This window comes from Larimichthys crocea, chromosome XVI (assembly GCF_000972845.2).
Source record: "Larimichthys crocea isolate SSNF chromosome XVI, L_crocea_2.0, whole genome shotgun sequence".
Lineage (NCBI taxonomy): Eukaryota > Metazoa > Chordata > Actinopteri > Sciaenidae > Larimichthys > Larimichthys crocea.
In genome coordinates this window covers 16,738,904-16,763,609 of record NC_040026.1, presented here as the reverse complement: position 1 = coordinate 16,763,609, position 24,706 = coordinate 16,738,904, and the positions used below count along the sequence as shown (strand labels likewise).

The following is a 24,706-nucleotide window of genomic DNA, read 5'->3' as shown; positions in this document are numbered from 1 at the left end:
TGCAGAGCTGCTGCAGAGGGACACTAAAACAAAGAGGGAATACTGCCAATACAGAAAAAGACAGTAGCTCTGGAAGATATCCACTTGATCCTGTCTAACTCAGACTGCTCATAATAACTCCAGCTGAACTTTAAAGAACACTCCACCAATTTAGCATCGCACTCCTGTATCACTGCCAGACCTGTGACGGACATATTGAAATAAAAAAGGATCAAGATCGAGAAAGCAGAACTGGAAGACAGCATTTTTTGGGGGGGGATTTTTATTTCCACACATTCTTCTTTCTTGTCAAAAGCTGGCGCCTACATCGCCCACAATGCAACTCGACTAGCAACAGTTGGGCCTCATCCTTCAACTGACAGTTGATGGTTTTATTTGCGAGGGTTTTGATTTATCCATCTTGGAAACTTCTGCTGCCACAGACTTCACTGCGAGCCGCTTTCATTGGAATCTGAACAAATAGTTCCTATGACTGTTGACAATGAGGTCTGTAGATTATCCACAGTAAGTCTGACAGTCGTGTTTCTGGAAAGATATCACGCAGTTGGATTTTTCTAATTGCATATTCTCTGTGCTATCCTCACCAGTTTCATTCACCTCCGTTTTATTGACCCGAGCGAATAAAACCGCGACTATCTGCATGGCTGCTGGAGTTAAGTGTGAAAATATGTTTAAGCGGTTGAACAAACAATTTAATGTTATTTTAATGCTTTTTGTGTCACTTTTCAGAAAGGCATGTGAGACATTAGATGAATTATGTGAGCCGAATAAAAACATCCACATAATTGCAGGTATGTGGTACGTACCTTGGCCTGTTGAACCGTCAAAAAGAAGCCTAGGGCTGTTACATATTTTGACACACTCCTCCATCTCTGTGTGTGGCGTTTACGCCTGCTGTTTCTCCGGGGAGCATTGATCCAGCATAATGACTTTTGTTGGAAAAAAGAAAAAAAAAAGCTCTTTCCACAATGGACAGCCTTGTCTTGTGCCATACTTGTTATCAGGTTTATACAACACAGGAGCAGAAGATGAACATGCCAGCGAGTAGAGTAATCCTCCTCCCTTTTTTTCCTCCTCCCTTTCTTACAAGGTACATCAGGTTTTGTCACTGAATCAGGGCAAAAACCCATTATACTCAAATGATATATAAACAAATCAATTTTTCGTGTTCACGCATGGTTTCACAAAACTATTCCTGCAGCCCAGAGAAGCAGGCGCGGAATTAGCTCAGCTGAGTGTGGTTGTTAATATGCCGAATTAGTGGAACCGTTTGAGAAAGTGATGGAGAAATCAGTTTTTTTCTTTTTTATCAATGAAAAGGCAGACAGAGTAGACAGTTCAACTTGACACCAAATGAATGACTTCCTTTCTCTGGGCCTTGCAGGTCTCCAGCAAGGTTAAATGGGTATATCCTGCTGACCCCGTTCCACAGTTCAACCATAAACATGACCTCCTTTGGTTCTTGCACTGCAGCCGAGGAGAGTGGACAACCCAAAGAAGTAAAAGTCCAAGCTGGAAGTAACAGGAACAAGAGATACAGAGGGTGTGAAAAAAGAGGGGAGCTAAGGTAAAGAAAGCGATTCAAACATCATATGGATGTGCACACTGGCGCTCGAGTCGAGAAATCATCTGGAAACATGACAACAGCATTGCTCGAGTCGAGAAATCATCTGGAAACATGACAACAGCATTGACAGACACTGTCCTGCCCAGGGCATTGTCGTCCGACAAAGACCTCAAAGCTGTGTTTCTGGTGAAAAAGCAGAACAAATGGGGATTACAATATTTGAGGAAATGGAGCCTTTCAGTTGACCTACATCCCCCACAGAGCCTCTAAATTATAATCCCAGCATACATGCTCAGCTATTGAATTTTTAGATTCTGTATCAACACCATGAAATTGTGTTAGATGGCGACTAAATGGGTAAAAAAAAAAAAAAAAAAGGAGATTAGCGGCAAGAGATACTGGCGGCACTGGCACTTAACGCATCGGGAAGTTCATGATTTCGGTTTTCTTTAATTTTATTCAGACTTTAGATCCAAACGTTTGCCTTTCCAGTTTCTATATTAACTCCCTCTGCAGACGCCGGCACAAAAGTTAAAACACACAGAGCCTGTTTAAAGCCGTGAGCTTAAAGATAAAAAGCCAGAGACACATTAAATCATTCTTTACCATTTAGCAGCAGCCTCCAAGGTTTTGATTAGAGTATTCATTGAACCCTGCACTTTAACACTCCAAATCAATTAGATGAACCAGTACGCACACACACATGCACACACACATTTCAACTGGTTAAATCGAATAATGATTTAATGCATGGCCATCCTCTGGTAAAGTTCAGCGAAATAATCATACTCGCACACAAACAACATCCATTAATGGCTTTAGTGATGGTGGTGTAATTGCTAAAAGAATATGCTTTTTAGTGAGCTTAATGCATAAGAAGTGGATTTAACTTCATTCTGTAGCTGTAGCCGCAGCTTTTACAGTTTTCATCTGACTTTAGGTATTGTGAGTATGAGAAGAACGAAAAGAGAAGTGCAAAATAAAGTCACACTTCCTTCCGAGTAACCGCAAAGTTGGAGGCAGATTCACACACAGATTATTCCACTTACAGTGAAAACATATTCACTAAAGGATTTAAGGATTTTATTTTGAAAAACAAAAAAACAAAACAGCAAGCTGAAAAATGTAATAAAGGATTCTGTAGATCATTCCAGGTTTGACCTTTAAACTTCAATTTATTACGCTTGGCATTTTACATGATATTTACTGTCAAATCACAGTTCTTTTTGCTGTTCTTGTTTTTTATTTAACCGTGACTTCATTAGGAAACATGAAATTCAAATCTCTTTCAGGTTTCCTTGGCCAAAAACAATAACAGTTATAAAAATATACAGACAATAAAAGTCTTATTGTGTTCCGTAGTAACAGGTTTTACTTTGCTTCGGCCCGTTAAACACTTACCTTTATATAAATAAAGATGATCATTATAGTATTACTATCATTATTGCCTGTTTAAACAGAACCTACTGTGCGTGTGTGACGGAGAGAGAAAGAGAGAGAGAGAGAGAGAGTGTGTATGCATGTTTACGAAGCCTCAGGAAATACCAGGACAGACACGCTGACTCTCCAGCACTTCAGGCCCATGTGACTGGAAACACACAAGCCAGATTGTTTGCATGTTTGCTCGGGGGTGGCGATAAGAACGTTTGGTTAGAGCGAAATATCAAAGCAGAACTCAACATCGGAATCGGACCTGGACACTTTAGGTGTGGTTCGGTTTGGCTCCTTATTTCTATAAAAATATATTAAAAAAAAAATAACTTTTGTTATTTTGAGCAATCAGCCATCCTGCTAATTTGCATGATGACTCGTCACGTTTGTGTCCCCGTAGCGATCCGGTGCAACTGGCCTCCATTGGCTTCCTGCTCTCATTACATTAGCATAATGCAGATGCATCCAGAGTCAGTAACCTTGCTGTTGCTAAGCACTATTTACAGCAAATACACAAGAAAGCTGCGAGAGCTGCAGTGCTTGACAGTTTTTCTTTACTAACCTACTTTCCTGCGACACGCCTCTTATTTATCAATACATCAATATCGCCATCGTGTTGTGTGTGTGTAAATTATTATCCTAAAAAAGTAAGAGGTGGACATATTTATCCAAAGAAGATTTATTAGACTTTAAACTGATGCATATTGAGCAAAATCACAAATTAAACATCCAGTGTGTATGATTTTCAGGGCTCTATTTTCATATCTACTGTATGTTTTCATGCATGTATAATCACTGTTGTTGTTAAACATTATTCTTGTATATCCACAGTGGGAGTGGGTCCTCTTCCATGAAGGCCACCATGTTGAAACACTGTTCTACAGTAGCCCAGAAGTGACAAACTAAATACTGACAGGTCCTTTCAAGCGTGGTTTCTCCTTTACACTAGATAGGCAAGGGTGACGTGAGGAGATTGCAATACAGCAGTTACAACTAAATCCTACACAGTGGATCTTCTCCACTAAGAGAAATATTGTTCCTGAAGAAGAAGTACTGCATAACATCTCATTTAAATGATACAATGATCCCTGTGCTGAAGTTGTCATCAAGAGGACAGCCAGGCCAAAATAAACCATCGCTTCCCCTTTTTCCTAACAGACGTGAAAACATTCTCAATCCATCCAAGTGCCGTTCTGTCTCGTAAAAGGTCACTAGAAACGCAATTACCGATCATTACACTGAACTCAGCCTTTTCCTCGAGCTGTAGAAGCTAAACAGTGTTGTCGGAGATGTAAATATTGTGAGGACAGGCACTAATCTCTTACCTCTTCATTTCCTTGTACAATAAATATTTAAGCAAATCTCATTCCCATATGTTCACAAGTGTCAGTTTGAGACAAAATGTCACAAAATGAGAGAGAGAGAAGGCATAAAGATGTGTCAGATCTAGAAAGATGAATTGCAGTGAGGAGTATCTGTACCGTGAATTGCTCACACCCAGCGTTCCCTTTGTGCTCCTACCTGGCACGCAGAGAGCTGCCTGGCTGGACTTTTGTGCATTTTCTGCTTTGATAGTCTCACATCACCATTAATCTCTCACAAAGATGCCATTATAGATGTCATTAAACGTGCTGTCCAGCAAAATGTGCGAGCAATCGGTCTGAATAATTAATTCCTCCTGTTCGTGCTTGTGGGGGTTCTTCTGATCAGAGCTCAAACCGGTAACACGGTTTGTTATGATTGGCTAAAGCAAGGTCAGTGTCTTAGGAGACCTCGCATCTAATATCCAGCAGCAATTAGCGGCTGCTGCGCGGATGTTGCACATGTTATTATGTGATAGGGGAGTGAGAGTGACCGCAGGTAGAGAATTTAATGTCGGGTTTATGAATGCTGTCACCATGCAGAGCGGTTTATTGAAGAGCACAAAGAAGACTAGTTACTCAGTGGTGCTCACAAGGTGAAATAGAGAGCCAATGAAAGAGAATACAGTTCTATCGTTATCCATCTTAGTTAAAATGGTCGAGACCGAGGAAAAAATAATTGCAGCAGTCATTCCCAGACTTTCTGAAACCCCATCACAAGAAATGTTTTTCCACGGTCCGCCAAGCTTCGTAGCTTTCAGTGTTCAATCTGATTTTAATTCTGTTGCTCAGATTCGATTTGAGCCTCAGACTGTGTTGGAGGCTGAGACGTGTCAGCATTTCTTTGAGCTCTATTTACAGGGACAAATATTTCCATCGCTTGCTGTGATAGTAGTGATACTTGGCCGACTACCTGGAAAATCCGAGCTGAAAAACATGTTGCCTTGCTGCGTGTTAATTGTGAGCTGTCATGCCATCAACTGTGGCATGGCTGAATATTTAGAGGGGGTTGTAATGCAGTGATTTTAATATTAAATGTGACATAAAATGTAGTTTATGTAGTTGTCGGCTTGTTTTTTGTTCACACGATCATTGCAGCAGAGTGCTGTGGAGTGGAGTGTTTGCTGGGAAGCCAGTGAGGGATCATTAGCAAGTTTGAGGTTGAGGCAGGGTGGAGGGTCTGATTAAGGTGGACATTTCCCACCACCAGTGAAACACCTCCATGTCAGGTGAAAAGAAGCTGCTTGCGACTGACTGACAGTCCACATCCTCTCCGGGACAACAGTGTGAAAGTTAGCAGTAACAAGAAGCACAGTGTGATGAGGGGAAAGGAGCCAAACTGACCATCCCCACTGGAATGAAAGAGGGAACAATGCAAGAAAAATACACAGTCGTAAAAAAAAAAGACCACTGTCTCCATCAAAACACAGAGGCAACAAAGGAGTCAAACAGAAAGTTCCAGTAAAACGGCGGAGAGATGGACACTGAACAAGCTCGGCGTCGACTCCCTATGAGTCAGTCCATTGTGAGGCACACAACACACAAGTCGAGTTCCCAGTGAATCAGAGCAGTCAGCTGCCATCCACCACCTCAAGGCACAGGGCCAGTCTAGCACAGGACCACAGACATGTGACCAGCTGTCTCACACAACCAACGTTACTGTATCACGTCTTGCAAGCCAGGGCTGAGGACGAAGACATTGACAGGCGAGCTTCTCGCGGATAGGTTTTCTCTAATGGCTTAGCTTTAAAACATGTTTGGACAAGTTGACTCAGTTCACACAGATAATATACGGCTATGAAATGGGTACATAGGCAGCAGGTGTTTGTAAATCTATAGATGACTTCGACTTGTGATTTAGGGTGCAGCGACATCAATACTGCAGTTTGTCTGAGGCCTAGCTGAGGACACCAAAATATCCCTCCACTTCTAAACCCTCCCCTCCTTCCTCTGACAGCGATACACGGCACTACACGTGCAGCTGTCTAAATATTACTTCTCCCGTCTGCTCTTCATCTTGCCATTCCTCTGCGCTCCTTTTTCTGTCCCTACGTGAGCTTGCAGTCGCCGAGCAAGATGAGTTTAGTAGGAACAACTGTTCCACCGGCACAACTGGGGATGTCCACATTTGGCGCTCCGTTGTCATGTCAACAGTCCGAGGCAGAGTGCTGGGAATAACTCACCTTCTGCTGTCCAGCTTTGAGCTATAACCAGCCGCTGCACCTGTGGTACCAATTATCTTGTAGCTAACCACAATTAGATTAATCCAAATGTAAATAATATTTCCTAGAAGGCATGAGCAGCCGGCGGTACCTTTTGTGCGAGTACAAATCACTAAATCACTGTATGCAATTAGGCTTTTTAACGCAATTCATATAAGAAACCAGACTAAAGCTAATCTCATAAAAAGGACAAACAGAGCCATTAAAAGTCTTCTGCTCTTTACTTCATTACTGGCTCAGCTTGCTCTCCTTATGCAAAGAGTCCCCAGGTGCATGAATGTTTCATGGCCACCCTGCTGCCTTCTTCCCTTTGCTCAGATTCAGCCTTTCTCCCTCCTCCCCGAGGAAGCTCGAACTCCACTGTCAATTGCACTCACTTACACTCTGCTACCGTCATCATCAGCCATTAGTTGGGGAGGGGGGGTTGGCGGCGGCGGCGGCACATAAGACAGCTGTTTTGCCTTGATGACTCAATCATCCCCTTCAGTGGGATTAGCATCAGTATCATCATCGCCTTTGATCCCCAAAAAAATTACCAAACAAGTCTGAAATTGACGACTATCAGCCCGTCTGCCACGAATTCCTGAGCTTTTCGAAAAGATCCGACTGTCATTGTACAACACACAATCATGCTACTGACATAAAATGGTAATAAAGACCATTTTTTATATCAGAATCTTTAATGAAACAGAAAAGCAACATCTTAACGTCGCAGTTTTTAACATGACAAAGTGCTGTACACCAAAAAAACTATCTGTAAATACTAAAATATCTGTTTTTCTTCTCCTCTGTGGCTAAAAACTTAAGGATCAGTAAAGGTGATTGATCATAATATAATATACATGTGTCAGTTTTCATAACATCCAAGCCTTCCATTTTTGCATTTTAAACAAACAAGACAAAACATTTTAAAGACATTGGTAGGTGTATTTTGGAATTTAGGAAAACTTACACTAACCTAAGCTAATTGCCTCCTGGACACTGAGCGCACAGACATAACAGGGCTATCATTTACACATCCAGCAGTTATGGCTCCACATAGTCACTGATTTCAAGTTCAAGCCTAATATTCACTCTTTTATCTCTGTTTTTGGTCTCCACCAACTTTTGAAGGGAGCTTTTCTGTTGAAAATAGCTGCCTGCTGCAGCTGAAAACGACACCAAGAGAGCGGTGGGAGTGAACTAAGATCGTAAAGTTGAACTAAACAATGAGCTGAAACTTTTTTTTTTCTTTTACTTTGTACAGCCGAGGAGAACTGCAGATTCGGGTGATAATTCTTTGTAGCTTACTCCTTCATGTACTGTTGAATAGTTGTGTAAAACCTCTGAAATCTGAAAAGTAGTATGTCAAATAAATGACAACAACAATCCAACCCTCTGAATTATAGTGCGAGAAAAAGTAGAATACATCAATCGGTGCAGAAAACTTGATGAACCTTAGCTACAGCAACTCGGATCTGGGCTTATATTTGTCCTCCTGCTGTAAATACATTTTCAAACTGGGCCACTTGAACAGCAGTCAGATCAGCTGATGGGCTAATTCAAGGCCCTGCAGTGCTGCCACTATCATCATTTCATTAGCTTTAAACAGACATATTACAAATAGAACATTTAGCAGAAGCCGTGTGGAGTCGAGTCAAGCTTGTTGGTACCGTGTACCAACGTAAAGAGACTGCAGTAACAGCGTTCACTGACGAACAGGGATGCAATATTATGGCAGCATTAGACAGAAGAAAGGCTTGTTAATGCGGCCGTATTTCAAGAGGCGACGTCGACACAGACCGCTCAAAAGCCAACAGCATCTCATTGCCAAGTGTTCTTAAAACATATTACGCCATGCCATTAATTAATTTGTTGGCTTGTGAAGCGTAGCTTATTCAAGCTATTCATCACGAGCAGGAAATTGACAGGTTACCTGCGGAAGGCATGTCAAAGGGATATCAGGTTTAATTTTGCATCAAAGGAAGTAGCAATCGCTACTCCAGTTGTTTAGTACTCTTGGTTTTCTTTGCAGTGTCAGAGCCAGGCAGATAACTTATACAAAGACACACGAGATGTAAAGGAGGCTCGGAGATTCAACAGGGTCACAGAACGGTGGGGAAGTTCATCTCGGAGCCAAGTGTTACTTAATGGTTTCCTCCTGCCGTACATCTGAGCGGGCTGTCGAGAACATCTGTCCCGAACACACAGACACTTTGTACCGCCGCAGTCACCCTGTCAATCAAACGTGTTCTGGCATGTCGGTGACGATCACCAGCGGTTGCCTCTGAAGATGTGCGCCCACACTGGTATGGGGCCGCGCGTTCAAGAGCATGAGCGCGTGCGTCCACATTTGTGTCTGTCTATGGGAAAGCAGGGTTGACGCCACGTCTATTTTTAGTCGAGTACACTGAGTTCTGCCTCTGTGTTATGCTGCTCTGTTCCTAGGACAGGCGGCCGGGTCATCAGCAGCAGCAGCAGCAGCAGCAGAACACCGGGATAGCTCCAGCTCTGCTCCCTGACCCCGGCCCTCCAGCTCCTACATCAGTGGGAGAGACTTACAAGATTCCTCAGCGGTATTTAGGGGAGGCTATCTGCAAAAAAAAGAGACGCTTTCTTGACAGATGCCATGTTCATCCACCTCTTTCTCTCTCCGGTGACTCCGGAAAACATCTCAGCCACAGTCTCAGCCTTGAATAAAAGATATGCACTAGATTCCCAAAGTTTCTTTTCAACTAAAGGTTACTGTGATGTGAACAAGATGGGATCAGATGGAAATACCTCATGAGTGTTAAAGGTCCAGTGTGTATTTCTTCATTAGTATGTTTTCATCAGTGTATAATCACCTGAAAATAAGAATTGTTGTGTTTTTATTGTCTCAAAATGAGTCCTTGAGGGTGAGGAGTGGGAGAGTATTCAGTTGGTTGCAATCTGAAACTTCACCGCTAGGTGTCACTAAATCCCACACACTGGACCTTTAAGTATAGAGGAAAAACAAGTTAGATTAGATAATAGATGGATTCCAAAGAGGTTGCAAGAGGGCAACCTGGCTTCAGTACAATCTTCTCAGGCCCGGTTAGGTACAGGAAAATAATCCTTCCACTACATGTCAACGGTGAGCCGTTGAGTCAATAGCCCTGCATCATCTCTGTCAGGAAGCACTAACGTCAAGGGCAAAATCCTTTGGTAATTGTTCACTGCTATAAAAACATCAATAAGAGTAGGTCACTTCATTCCACAGGGTTTTTATTGTGATAAAGTGCTTTGTATTTTACAAAACTCTGGACACTCTCACACACTGAATTTGATCTGGTTACATCCAGCTCGTGGTAATAAGTGGAGCGAGAATATTTGGAGAATACTGAACCTGCAACGTGTCATATGGCTGCGCTGCACTTTAATTACTGAAACTACTGTTTGTGGAGAAAGAGATTCTTTGAGTCGAGTAAGAGGACTTTTTTTTTCTTTTAAGATTATGGGGGAAGTAAAATAGTTTTGTACTATACTGTTGCTACTGATGGCTTAGGTAACAATTAAAGCATCTTTTCTCAATCTCCACGGTTGCTGCACTGAAACACACATCGTGTGTTATTGGCTTGTAAAATGAATGAAAAAAAAACACGGCAGAGAGCAAAATGGCCTTGAAATGCAACGTAAAGATCTGAATGGCTGATTCAAATAAAGGCCATTGAGACCATGTTAACATGGTACAGAGCGTAAACAACAACACATGACAAAATAATAGCAGGCATTCTTAAAGAAAGCACTTAGTTTTTTGACTGTAATAACAAAACAGACATAGACGGATGGTTTAAATAGTACTTTTGCAAACACTGTCCTGTTTTCACTATGATGACATTTTTATATTTGAAAAAAAAATCATAGTCCTGCCATGGACTATTATCATTACAAAGATTACAGATCTTCTTTTCCCTTTTATGTTCGACTAACTTTGGGCAATCTGTTGTTTATAACCCTGAAGTTACAGATAGCCTGTCTGTAATTTCTGTTTTCATGCAGTAAATACTTCATAAATGCTGTCCTGTCTGTTCTGCTGGCACGAGAAGCTCACCAAAAGAAGTTCAGAACAACTTTTGCTTTGTCGTAATGGCAAATTTAAGTCACAAAACTGATCTTTGCACCTCTCTTTCAACTGGTTATTCACACGTTTACACACACATTTTAAATGTCAAAGTTCATTCTGCGTTAGATTTTTTGTTTGTTGTTTCTTTCAACGTTCAAGCACCTGCTTCAGGAAACATCTATGTACAGACATAGCCCCATCACAGTTATCAGTTTAACAGCTTGTCATTCAGACCTCTGGGTTGAATGTTAAACTCTCACTCCGCCCTGCCATGTGCTTGTTTAATAAAGTGCTTCCACTTGACTCAACATTGGTCAGTGGAACAAGGGAGTTGTGATTGTGCTCGGGTGTGAAGCTACTGCAAAGCAGTAATTTGTCAGGAGGTCTATTTCATTATTATATTCAACAGAAATCTCTCCAGAACAAGAGTTCACTCCGGCAAATGATAATAATCCTTCTAATAGGCTTAAATGTTTTTTTGAAACTTGAAGTTAAGTGGCAGACTCTGCTCCCTTTGTTTGCCCGTGCAGGGGAGGAGGTGGACATGTGTGCAGAGGCAGGGGCTCCGAGGCCAGGCCCTCTATCCTTCCTGTTCAGTTACCAGAGGCCCTCACACACTTATCAGTTCCAGATCTCACAAGAACAGAGAGAAAGAGAGAGACCACTGACAGGAAGCAGATTTTTTTTTTCCCCTCCCTCTTTTCTTTTTTTTTCCTTTAGCGAGGTTAACAGAAAGTCTGCACCCCTCACATTTCACAGAGGAAAGCAATTATTCATTAAAGCTCAACAGAGACAAAGACCAACCTGGCAACCTTTAAATCAACCAAACAACTGATATGAAACTAGGTGCTTAATGCTGAAAGAACTAGTTGATTAATCGCGTATAAATAAACCATTTTGATCTGCATTAAGTCATTTACTCTGGATTTAATCGCTTCCAGCTCCTTGAATGCAAACATATGCCGTTTCTTTCTGTTTTGTATCATTGTAAATGAAATATTTTTTTTGGTTTCGGGCTGTTAATAAAACAAGCAATCCGGGGATGCACGAATGTTTGATGGGCTTTTTTAAAAAATGATTTCCTGACATTTTACAGACTAAACAAACACATAAATAAATAAATAACCGAGGGATTAATCAATAAAGAAAGACACATTTCATTGCCGGGTGATTGCATTTGGCTATCCACCTCGCACATCTCACTTCTCTATTCGAGACTTTCTTCTGACTGCAGCCTTTCCATCAAACTCAGCTAGATTTTTCCCTCCAGTACGGCAACCTTACATCGACAGTATGAGTGAAGAAATCTGTCACTAAGAGAGCGAGGGAGCGAGGGAGGGGGAGAGAGCTGACTGTGAACTTGTGAAGCACTCATGTCATGCCCCCTGTTCATGTCATATCCACCCTCGTTTGACTTGCTCTCACTGTCTACCTCGCCTGACATTTTCACAATAATCACTTTGGTTTATCCCACTCAGCTGTGCGGCTGGCAGATGTTTGTCAGGGCACCATATTTCTCAGCATTCACACTACTCTAATCAAGATTAACCACTCTTATCTATTCAGTGTGTGTGTGTGTGTCCTGGATGTCCTAATTCCTAATCCATGAAGCCATAGCTGTATTGTATAATACATCGGACTAACCAATTACATCCCCCTCTTCACGACATAATTCTCCCTTTTGGTGGAACGTACACTGAGCTACATATTGCATAAGGATGACCTTCTGTGTGTGTACACAGTCTCCAGACTGCTTATGGACTTGCAAAAAAATATAAACAGACGCAACATCTCAGCACTTTGTTAATCGGAGCCCCCCCCCCTCCCCATTCCCCCCCAGGAGAGTCTAATGAACTCAACATGCTCTGCGAGGCTGACCACACACAAACTGCTGCCATCAAATGTTTACCAAAGACACTCGAGCACAGAGGAGGACAGAGCGTGGCCCGTGCAAACAAAGTTGTAGTCTTTAAATCACTGCGGTGACAGGGGGAGGCGTATATCTGCTCAACAAGCTTTGTTTCATGCCCGTTGCGACACGATATCTTTTACAGTAAGGGTTCGTGCAAAGCAACAGGTAAATAAGAGGGTCCTCGCAGAGGCCGGAAAGTCTCAAGGATGTGATGATGACTGAATTTAGCTTTTGAATGGTTACATTCTTGCACACGAATGAGTCATTCCTGCAGAAACTTAAGTTAAAGCATGTTGTTGTCACCTGCATGTGCTCTCAGGGCGAGGTGGTGAACTACTAAAGCTGGCGAACACATCAGCAAGTTGGTAACTATCAGTAGGCAAGCTCAAGTAGCTTTGTGGATTATGTAACAGTACGTTTCTCTACAACATCCAAAAGATGTATTTGTATCATCGACTCCTGCAATTTGTGTGTCAACAACAGATGAAATTGAAGGAGCAACACAACTAATACTTCCTCCATTCTGGACTCATTCCCTCAAAAGATACCATGGTCATTGGTTGCTATTGGTCAATGGAAGTTGAACCTGATATATGAAGTGTGTAGGACACACTTTGGCAAGCTATATGCACACAAGTGATCGCTGCTAAATTAATGAATACAACTACCCAATAATATTAGTGTAAGAAAATCTGTTCCCTGAAGACACCCCAACGATAAAGCTGCTAACACGCAGCCAAGCGTTCCTCAGTAACTGAGTAGCAACAGCAAACTTTCCACGGCTACAGTAACACTGATCTGAGACCGTAAATTTCTAATTTGTGTACATGACTTCAAACCAAATGGTCCACTGAGTCAAGCTGGACTCTCTTCGTCCCACCACATATGTATAAGAAGATAAACAGAACTCACATGTGTTGACTTCAATCCTTGATCCGTCACCACGAAGGACCCCCCCCACCCATTCACACACCAGGGGGAGAAACACTTCAGCACCTCACGTCTTCTGCCCCTGAGAAGAAAAAAAAAAATACATCAATCACTGCTGCATTATCCACTACTCCATTATTACATTTGCATTTTTTATTTATTTTTTTGGTTGCCACTCAGTGATTTCACTTCTCACAGCATCCTCTGGGCTTTCATCTGCTTTAACGTGATACACGTCTTCCCCGCACGGATAATCTCCTTCACGCTCTCCTGCACATGAAGGACGAATCAAAAGAGCAACCGATACTTCACATGATCAGTATGGCATCATAAACATCAACCACAGAGTAGGTTCACCGCCGTGGCACGTTCACAATTCACTCCCGATTGACAGATAAGCCTATTAAGAGAGGCCTTGGCTGTGGCTTTACACTTAGCACACCGGGCTGGGCAGGGCTTGTGTGCGTACACCCAGTGACATTCAGATCCCTGAAAATGACCACATTGGTTATTAGAGAGGTTCAAGAAACCATTACATATAAGCTGGTTAAGAACTTAACATAGGAACTCTGAATATACTGTAATATTGCTCGAAAATGTAAAGAGAAAATTTGATTTATCTCACACAGCTAATAATCGTGTCTTATCTTATGTTCGCCCAAGCAACTAAGTACAGGGACTTAATTTTCCTTAGTGAATTAATCATTGTGAGTAGTTGTAATTACTAGCAAAATATGCATGAGCTGGATTCTAGCATGTGTTATCGTTCCATAAATCACACGTGCCTCCGCTGGCATCTGACAGAAAAATCGCTTTGGATATTTACATTTGCAATAATTTCACTGCTCAAATGAGTGGCTGTGACACCGTCGGAGTGTTTCTAATCTACATTGTAGTTCCACAACATCTTAAATGTGTAAATTTGGACGTTGAAAGATATTATTCAGGCTTTCATGAGAGAGCGAGTACAACGTCAGCTAAAATACTCAATAAGGAGTCTCGGTTAAGGTGGTAGTCAGCTTTTTAAGGTGGCACAGCTCTCAATAGGTGTACAGACAAATCCTTTTTATTTTATTTTTTTTGTCCTGCTATTCCCTTAAACTCTGTTCTTTGTTCAGAAAGTGTGACACGCAAACAGTTTGAGGGCAAATGTTGAACTTTGAAATTTCAAGGTGCTGATGGAGATGCTAGTTCAACAGGATGAATAAAAATGTCTTGAAGGTGTTTGCTCTAACTTGAATGTACGTGGAGTATGCAAGTGTGTGACAAATGCCTTCCCCTTCTTTAACCCCCTCCACCACCTCCCTTAAAGTCTATAGCTGTATCCTGTTCAGCCTGTATCATATTCATCAGGCGTCTGCAGAGTGACACAGCATACTCGCCATTTCTATCCCCCCGTGCAGAGCTCCTCTCTGGCCTCTCCTGAGCTCACAGGACAAGGCTAATGCTCCAAATATAAAAACTGTCTAACCACAAGGTGTACTTTCACATTCAGCGGTAGAAGGCAGTCCCTTGTGCACTTTTTTTTTTATTCCCTTTTTTTTTTTTTTTTTTTTAATCAGTGGAAGATTTTTCAGGCAGCATTTCTCCCCTGTTGGAAGTAGCGCTTTCTGAAAAGAGAAAGTGGAGGAGAGCTGGGGGCTCAATGGGTCAGGAGAGGAGGAGGGGTTGACGCTGGGTGCCTCCTTTTTAAAGCCAGATTCTCCCCAGATACCTCTGTGCTATTCATCAACAGCTTTTCCAGGGCTGTGAAAAATCAATGTGCTCTGCACTGCAAACAGTTCATAATGACGGGGGATGGAGGAAAAAAAGCTCAACTGCAACAGAATTGATTTGTTTAAGTACAATAACACGGCTCTGCAGCGCGGTGAGGAGGAGGCTCGAGCTCCCAGACAAAGACTGACTGGCAGTATGAAACCACAAGCAGTAATTGACAAACTGCTGGCAAAGTGCAAATCTGAAATACAGAAGCCTGTTATCTAATTAAAGTAGTTTTTCCCCTGAATTACCACCTGACAGAGGAAAACACACTTTGAGTCTCAAGTGACTGCGTATCTTCTCTAAGACAGAGTAAATCCAAAGTAAAGGGTGTCTTCAAAGTATAAAACATTCCTGAATACAAAAAAAGTTAATTCATATAAAGGATATTTTCCAACCTGGACACTATTTTTTTTCCATGTTTATGTGTCTAAGTAACTTACTAGGGGCAACTATTTTTGAAACTGGCAACATAATCCTCATGTGCAGTTGTTCGCTGTCAAAGTACGTTCACAAAAAGTGCTTATTTTGCCACAGAGTGTACGACAACATCATGAAAAAGGATCCCAACCGAGTAAACCAGCAACAGCTGTTGTAACGCTGTTCAACGCCACCAAACTTCATTGACAAAAGTTGTACCAAACTCCAACTCACCCATACTTTCCTTTATCTTTCCACCGTTCCAACAATCAACAACTCTAGTTTAGTCAAAACTCTTGATATTTTCATCGGGTCCAGGTTGAAAAGTATCAAAGTTTTGCTTTGATTATGTTTTTTTTAAATCAGTATTGATCAATATGTTAATATTTTTGGGATTAAAATGTCAAATTAACATCTTCTAATTTGTTAATATTTTTGGGATTAAAATGTCAAATTAACATCTTCTAATTGCTTGTTTTGTTCGACCATCACCCCAGACTGTTCAGATATTTAATTAACTGTGATATAAAACATAAAAGCAGCTAATCATCACGTCTGAGACGATGGAACCAGCAAATATTTGCCAAATCTAAACTTCATAATCACGATTTGTGATCACATTTTTTTTAATACACACCAAACACACACACACACGCAAGCTCAAATCATGTGTGCAACTCACACACCAACAGATGCACGCACACACATTATTTGTACTTTTGGCAGGGAGTCACTCCATCCCGAGCCAATTCAAAGCACATGCAGAGAGAGAAAGCAAAGTCATCACAATGTTTAAAAGATGACACCAATATATTTATATATATATAAATAAATAAACAAAAAAAGCTTTCACAAGGTGAGATTTTAAACCTCCTGATACTGCAAAAAAAACAGAAGCTGGGAGTAAATTGTGTCAAGACAGGCCAGCACAATAAAACATTTCTCTCTGCCTTTTAAGCCGGCCACAGAGGTGCATTTATCATAGTTATTATTCCTTCAGAGAGGCCCTCCCAGGTTTAATTGGGTCCTCATGGAGTCAAAATCCCCACTGTCGCTGTAGCCACCGGAGCTGGACAGACTCATTCCTCCCCAGTCAGCACCGGCTTTTACTGTCTGCCATGAAGAACAGACATTCAAAGCGGCCATGAAACCCGGCAGTGAGTCAGACTTGGAGGGTGGGGAGCTGAACGCCACCCGCTATGCCTGGACAATGGTAAAGGAGAGGGGACACCTGGGGAGAAACTCTCACCTGGCTCTGCTCTCAACACTGTGGGAAAAGCTCTTGAGAGCCACAGGCTGTCTGTCCACCCAGCCAGCTCTCTGGGGCTATTATTCCCAGTGGGCCCTTATTTGCATTTTAACTGGTAAATACAGTAGGTTTCGAATGCACATGGGCATGAAGCATGTGAACAAATGGAACAGGAAAAGGATTAAAGAGGTTTTTAAAGAGGTTTTTTGGCCTCAGTGGAAAAAAAAAAAAGGGAAACAATGAGCTAAGGGAGGTGATTAAAAAAAAGCTCAGAAAACATAAACATGCAGAGCTACTTTGTGATTATTGTGTTGAATATGCTGTTTGCTGAGCAAAATGAATAAAAGGTAGGGTGATATTTCCAAATGACCCCTTTGAAAAATGTCTTTTGACAGATGTGTAGCAGCGATGCAAAGTTTTCAAAAAAGCAGAGAAATGTGTGAAAAGGAACGGTTTTAATCACACCATTATGTCCTCGGTAAATACCAGCTCTGAAACTTCTGACCTCCCATTCACCTCCCTCGACAGCGCTCCACTTCTACTTGGTGTTACCTTGGCACACGAACGAATCACAACGCCTCCTTTAGGCTCTTTCCTGTTGTTGATACGCTCAAGACACGCAAGATCAACCGAGATACGCGTCTCTGCTTTTCAAAGGACATCCAGACAAAGACACTTGAAGTTAGAAAGAAGGGAATGCTGCAACCGCAAACGTAAGGGAGGACGATCTCGTCGTCTGGAACGATTTTTCAGCAGAGAATCCGGCTTTTCTGAAAAACAGGATTGTGTTGGAAACACGCTGGCAGTCATCTCTCCCTCACAGTCAGCGTGTTTGCATATACACTAATGACGTGATTATAGACAAATTAATTAAGAGGACACTCTCACGTCTGCAACTGTCATGCAACACTTTAATTGGGTTATTTTAGTGGAATTAAAGTTAAAGGTTGATAACTCATCAGTCTTTATAATTACATGAATTGCAATTAACTACATGAATCTATCTGTTGATTGTTTCAGTGTGAAGCAGATCATAAATATTGACTTTGGAATATTAAAATAGCAGTAACGTCTGATAAACCTTCACGGTTCCACTCAGTTTTTACCTTTTAGTGTCTAAATTCAGTCTCGGATTTGGTAAAATTGCCGATTGTGGTGGGAACAAAAATGCATTTTAGGAGAAACACCAAAAATACTTTCATGAAACAGATAACTTCCGTGTTTCGTGGCACTTTCAACACAACATTTCCCATAAAAATTAAGAACCCAGTTATTAAATAAAGCGCGTGAACTTATTGGGTTATTGCAAAACCAACATAAAGCCATTCATCAAGTATTATCATCATTTACAACAGTGCGCTTTGTATACTGTACTGACACACCAACACATGCTGGTGGTCTCTGAGGACATTCATATGGAATGATTACATTAGACAGTCACGTGTTGTTGGTGGGGCAAAGCCTTAAACATCAAGTGGTGTCGATGATTACAGGTTCAGATAGATAATACAATAGATAATGGTTTTTAGCGTGATACATTTAGAGAGCATTAAGTGACACCAGCTCAGTTAGCTCCCAGAGTCTTCACTCTCTACTGATTAACACAAATGTCGGGGCCTAGTTAACCACCGCTGCTGTAATTATGCAGAAGCCTCGCACTCACACGTACGCATAACCTATACAACACACTTTGGTGCAAAACAGTGCAGTGTATACATGTTGTGTGCCACCAGATCAGCATCGCGGCAACTACCAATTATCTCTCTTATTCAAGCAAATGCAGGTAATTTACTTCCTGCAGCGCGTTACTTCCCAATGTGTTTGCCCTCCGGCAACAATTGCTCGTGTTGCGGATCGCCTAAACGAGTGTAACAATTGAATGAAGTCGTCCTAAAACAGGCTTTATAATTAAGAATAATAGTTTTAAAGGTTCATTATTTTATTATTTCATAGTTCTGGAAATTATTTCAATTAGTTATGATATCGCTGTCCTCACTAACCTGACTGGTAAGATCTGGTAATACATCAACGGACACGAAATGAGGCACCAGGCGACAAAACAGGTTGTAAACAAGCCGACATTTGAACCCCAGAATAAGGTAGCTAGGTTAACATGCTTGCAAGTCAGGAACAGGCTTGTGATATTTAATCAAAATAGCTCCCCGGATTTTGTTCTCAGGATTGTAATTTCACTCACGGAAGAGTTATTAAAGAGTCTCCTAACTCGCTTATATTATTACTACTAGGAACGACGGCCAAAACCATCAAAATAAGACCCAAATTGTATGAAACCAGCATTGCAGTTTAAATATCTATGTTTTTTTTATTTCAAAGGATTGAGCTGATGCTTATGTGGGTCTCACATGAATTGATGGCTTCAATATTATTTCTCCTCCTCCTCCTCCTTCTCTCTCTCTCTCTCTCTCTACAGTATATCTTGTTTCAAAAGCGAGAGCAGCCCAAGAGGGCGTCTGTATTTTTCTTCCTTTGTTTCCAGTCTTTCCCTATCAGAGCGAGAAGGTGGTAGCAACTCCCACGAGGGAGACAGAGATAGAGGTGTAGGCTGCTGGCAGAGCACTAAAGCAAAGAAATGCTGCACCGTCTGACCACAGACATAAAAATGATGCCCCCCCCCTACCTCCCTTACTACTGTCCTGCTTCATCTGCAAAGCAAATCCCATGCCCTGCAGCCAGAGATTCCTCTTTGGTCACCTGGCTGTTCTCACCGTTGCACCGGGGCCCGGGAACAGAGGAGGGTTTACCGGAGGTGAAAAGACTTCAAAATGTAATGGAGACAAGAAAGAGAGGAGAGGAATAGAGGGGAGATCGTCCCTGAGCCAATTGCAAAAGGAGAGAGGTGGGTGTAATGAGGCCTGATCTGTCACAAGAAAGAACCACGGCGGTGTATTTGCATTTTCTCCCTCCCTTATCTTTTCTTTCTCCTTCTCATAATAAGGAAAAAGAAGAAAAAAAAAGCAATGAGAGGGAAGAAAGGTGGGGAGCGGACATACACATACACAGAGGAATCCAGGGAGGGGAAAGAGAGCACATTACTATTGGGAGGGAAAAAATGATTAAAGGCTTAGATGAACACAATCTGCTGGTTCTAGAGGAAAGAGGAAGGAATTTCCAGAGCCAATAATCAAAGCATCACAGGGAGACCTGCCTCTCCCTGCTATTCAACCATGACCATGCCGGCAGAAGCACATTTTCTACATCCGCCCTTTTACACTAGCCTTTGGCCTGGTGCGTTTCATGAACATACAGTCATTAGTGGGTCCAGCATATTGATTTTTAAAGCGTTGCTACCTTCTAATTATAGGAAATACTAGATTCCTCGGGACTGTGATTGTTGCAGCTAACCAGGTAAAACAGTGTTAGGATGACTCAGTCGCAGGAGGGCTCCCGAGGCGGAAGGGAGAGAAGAGAAAGGGAAAGAAAAACAGCAACATCAATAATGAAGTGAAAGAGACGGGGGGAAGAAAACAAAGCTGTTCATAACAAATGAGAAAACAGGCAGAGCGTCTCATTGCGAGAGCGCTAACGACAATCAATTAGCAATTGCTCATGATCTTGGGTGCGTCGGAGTATAAGGTGTCTTAATGAGTCCCATTTCCATTAGCTGCTCGACTCGAGAGGCATAAGGAGGAGGCGGCTCCAACCGGCTCCTCCATCTCAATGCCTAATGACTGCGAGAGTGGATTACTCCATCAATTCCTCGCTTCTCTTTGTTTATCCCCTGCGTAAATAATGGTCAACCATTACAATGCATTAAGCGGGCCACTCTGCGCTGAGCTGAACGGAGAGGGAGAAAGAGGGAGCACAAGTGCTCCGACGGCATCCTCCAGTGATATCAAGGAAAATCGGCTAATACCGGCCGTGTGGTGGCAGCGAGTTGGGGGGAGCAATCATCAAAGTGATGCTCAGGCGAATATCTGGTTAGTTGTTTTTTTAAATGAGAGGAATGGTTGGTGAGTGAATGTGGGAGGTAAAATCTTCGCATCTACTCAATCACGTTGCCTTAAAGGGCCAGTTCGCCCAAATTACTTTAAAAAACGTGATCCTTCTGAGCGGGGATGAGTGGATTTCATTACGTACTGAGCTGAAATTAACAACTGTACAATCAACAGGTCGTGGGAGACAGGGCTTTCTTTTGTAGATCTCCTTCACAACAACCATTTAAATATTACAGTTGTTATATTATTAATTTTTAAAAAGGTCCAGTGTGTAGGATTTAGTGGCACCTAGCGGTGAGGTTGCAGAATGTGACCTGCTCTCACTGTAGATATAAAGGAGCTTATTTTAAGACAACAGAAACACAATGATTCTTATATTCAGGTGATTATACACTAATAAAAACATACTAATGGATACTGTATTACATGCCTGCCAATAAATACTCTGATCTTACACACTGGACCTTTAAATCTGGACTAATCTTCATGGTTCGTGAGGTAATTTGTAACATTTCCATGAACAAACCACTGCCAAAAAATGGAGACAAGAAACTATCAGTGACAAAAGAGTAATTTATCTGTGCTTTATCCAATCAGCACCACATATATCATATGTCACATGAGGGAATATAATGTCCGTCTGTACAGTGTTTTCATCCTGGATTGTACCAATCAATACTCCACCCAAGGCTCCATCACTCCCTTTCTATTTTCCTCTCTCTTTCTGGCACTCTCTGGTTTCCCTCTTGTGTCACAGCACCGGACAGGATAAAAATTAAACGCATCAGCAGAAAAACACACAAGTGGAAATGATCTCGCCGCTCCAGCCGCTCAGGTCATGAATTCAGCTAACTGTGCTTATCACAGGCTGCCGCTATTAGTCTTAATAGCCGCGGTGACAACCCGCCTTGAGAGGAGATGGGCTCTGCTTCCCGGGGCTCACCACAGATAGGTGATTCTCATCTGCGGTCTCTTCATGTGTCATAGCGAAGGCAACGCTGGCTGAGAAATGTCTGGCGGCTTATTGGAGCAAAACATCAGAACCCCGGCAGGCCATTACAGACACCAGAGCCATATGTTCTTACACACTCAGCATCAATCAAGGACAAATTAAGAATTCAATCAAATGTTGATCACATTCAAGCTGTTCATTAGCGGTTATCTTGAGTTATGAGGACTATGAGGAAGACCCGAAATGAACAGCTAAAACACAGCATAGAATAATAATAGCTGACTTGTACTGTTTAACAGGAACTAATACCAGATGTACGGCGAACAGTCTCAAGCTTCAAGCTGTACAAATCAACGTTTATATATTAATAGTGGAAAAATTGCGACAGCATGGATAATTCGAAGGCTGTTTTAGCTTCTTTCAGCTCGTAGTTTTGGTTAAAATTGCTGTTTTGGTTTAATTTCAGTGCTATAACCAGGCGGCAGCGAGCAGTTTGTAACATGACTGTGCGGGAAGTCATCATTGGAAACACCACACATGTAGTTCATGCTTATAGCTACCAGTAGTTCCTCATAGAACCACGCGAACTGGTCCATAACCACTGTGTTTGGTGCAGAAGCTACTATACTGTGAACACATGTATCTGCTGGATGTGTGCAACTTGTTCCTCTGCCCCAAAGTGGCCAAAAAAATACAACAAACAATGAATGCAAATAAAGAAATTGTTGGTTTTTACTCAAATAGTTAATAATTTAAGACTTCTGGGTCTTTCCAGAGTGTCCTGGATGATTAAAAATTTAAAATGTAGTTTTTAAAAAGGATCTTATCTTATCTTATGAATGCTTTATTGTTGGGAACTAAACACTGTGCCACAAAAAGCAAACAAGCGGGTCACATAACATTATGATCAGACTTCCACAACAGCAGAGTAAACTCCCTTTTCACTGCTCTCAGTGCAGTGGGCATCCAAACAAGACATAGAGTATATATTACACTGCATTTTTCTTCTTGTGGAGTTAGTAACATCACAGCTCTGCAGGATTTAATGCAAACACAATCATTTATTTTGCTCAATGTGAGAGCACTTCATAAGGACACTATAAAAGGGAACACTGCCAGGGCCAAGAAGTGCATATGGCATAAGAGTAAATGTCTTACTGAGAAAAACGTTTTTTATCCTCTGAACTAAAGGTTACTTGCTGTAGCCTGTCGAGGAGCCGTGCTGCTTTGCCATTGAAAGGGACACACAAGCCTCACCAGGCTGAAGAGCCGGAGCGGCAAAGTGAAAGTGTTAAGTTAGGTGCCTCACAAAGTAAAACCACATGAAAGGAGTACATACAATCAGCTCACACAAGAGAAGTGCAGAAAGAAAAACCCACTGAACACTCCGAGATCCTCGCTGCCCCTTAACATGACGCCAGACAAACAGTGTTTGGAAAACAAATGTCAGGACGCCTTTTCAGCCAGAATGCTTTCCCACGAGCCGGAGCAATCCTCAGTCACTCTCCTCCTCCTCCTCCTCCTCCACCTCCTCCTCCTCCACAAACGATGGAGCTTGTGACCGGGACCATGTCAACATGTTGCTCCGTTTAGACAGAGGGAGGGAGGAATTACTTTGATCCACTTTGAAGCATGTCTTCCTTTACTGTCAAAAGCCGGTTAGGGTTTACGGAGGAAGAGCTTACCACTCAGGCTAATTTTTTTTGCCACAACAGCACCCGAATGCGCTGAAGTAAATTATGGCTCGGTTGAAGAATTCGTCGACGTCGTCGTAACTTCCAAACCACACAGAGACAGTAGAGGTAGCAGAACCCGCGGCGACCTCTTATCATAGCTGAGAGACGACAAAGTGTAGAGATATTGCGAAGAACAGCCTGTAGCTGCAGATCTGTGTGCAGAACAATGGGAGTCTGTGCTGATTTCTGGCCTGAACAATGGCAGGATGACATGGAGCCTGACAGACACACACACAGTGCAGCAGGATCTACACTACAGACAGGAGAGGCAGCTTCACAGAGCTAAAAAGCACTGCCAAAAAGCATCTCCTCATCTTCCTTTTTCCTCTTCCAACATCTTTTATGTGTTTTGGCACCTCTCGCACTCATAACTCAAAAGTGAACAATCAAACTTTGAGCACCAACCATGGGCACAACCTTGCAGAGTGAAATGAGCCAGTCACTGCCGAACAATTGGGCACGAGCTAAATAAATTTTAATTGCTAAGGTATCAGTTTCTGTCCAAATCGAGTGCAAATTCCAACCAACTTTTCAGAAATCTGGCAAAAGAAAATGAATAAATGTGCATTTCTATCCACTACAAATATTTGGATTCGGGTGCAATGAGATACAACAGATACTTCTTCAGTCGGGTACCATTAAACCATCACAGAAGAAGATACTGTATTAAAATTCTACTTTTTCCAATATTTTTGTTGAATTGCTGGCATTTTCGCCCAGTTTTTTTGTGCACAGATTGAAAATGCGCATAAGATGGGTGGAAATGCACGTTTAACGATGCAGTTTACGGGTCTCAAACACCAAAAACTACCTGGGAGCCAGTGTGTTTCCTCTTTTTTCAACAACTAACCAAAATAAAAGTAAAATAGAGAAAAATAAAAAACATAATTGGTGTCCAAAGATTCTTAACAAGCGTAGGACCCAAACGGCAACCAAATGAAGCCCATGCCTAAGTGTCAAAAACTGCAGTTCCTCAAGTGGCCACTTGAGGCTGGCTACAGAACTAGTCCATTTCCATAAACCCCCATGTTAAAATGTCCAACTTCACAGCAGAAATAAGCATGTTTACAACCTGGTACAAAAAACTGTTTTGGTCTTTAGAGCTAATTTCCCTGTTCATGACAACTGTACTGAGAGTGAATTTTTATA

General features: G+C 42.0%; 1 protein-coding gene across 1 annotated transcript in view; it reads right to left on the bottom strand.

Moving 5' to 3' along the window:
• The window catches only part of LOC104929798 (zinc finger MIZ domain-containing protein 1), a 111,454-nt gene that overhangs the window by 67,987 nt on the left and 18,761 nt on the right, over window positions 1-24,706 (bottom strand). The window contains exon 2 of the mRNA XM_010744452.3: window positions 13,469-13,568. The gene's annotated coding sequence lies outside the window, so the exon portion shown is untranslated. The remainder of the gene's footprint in view (window positions 1-13,468; window positions 13,569-24,706) is intronic.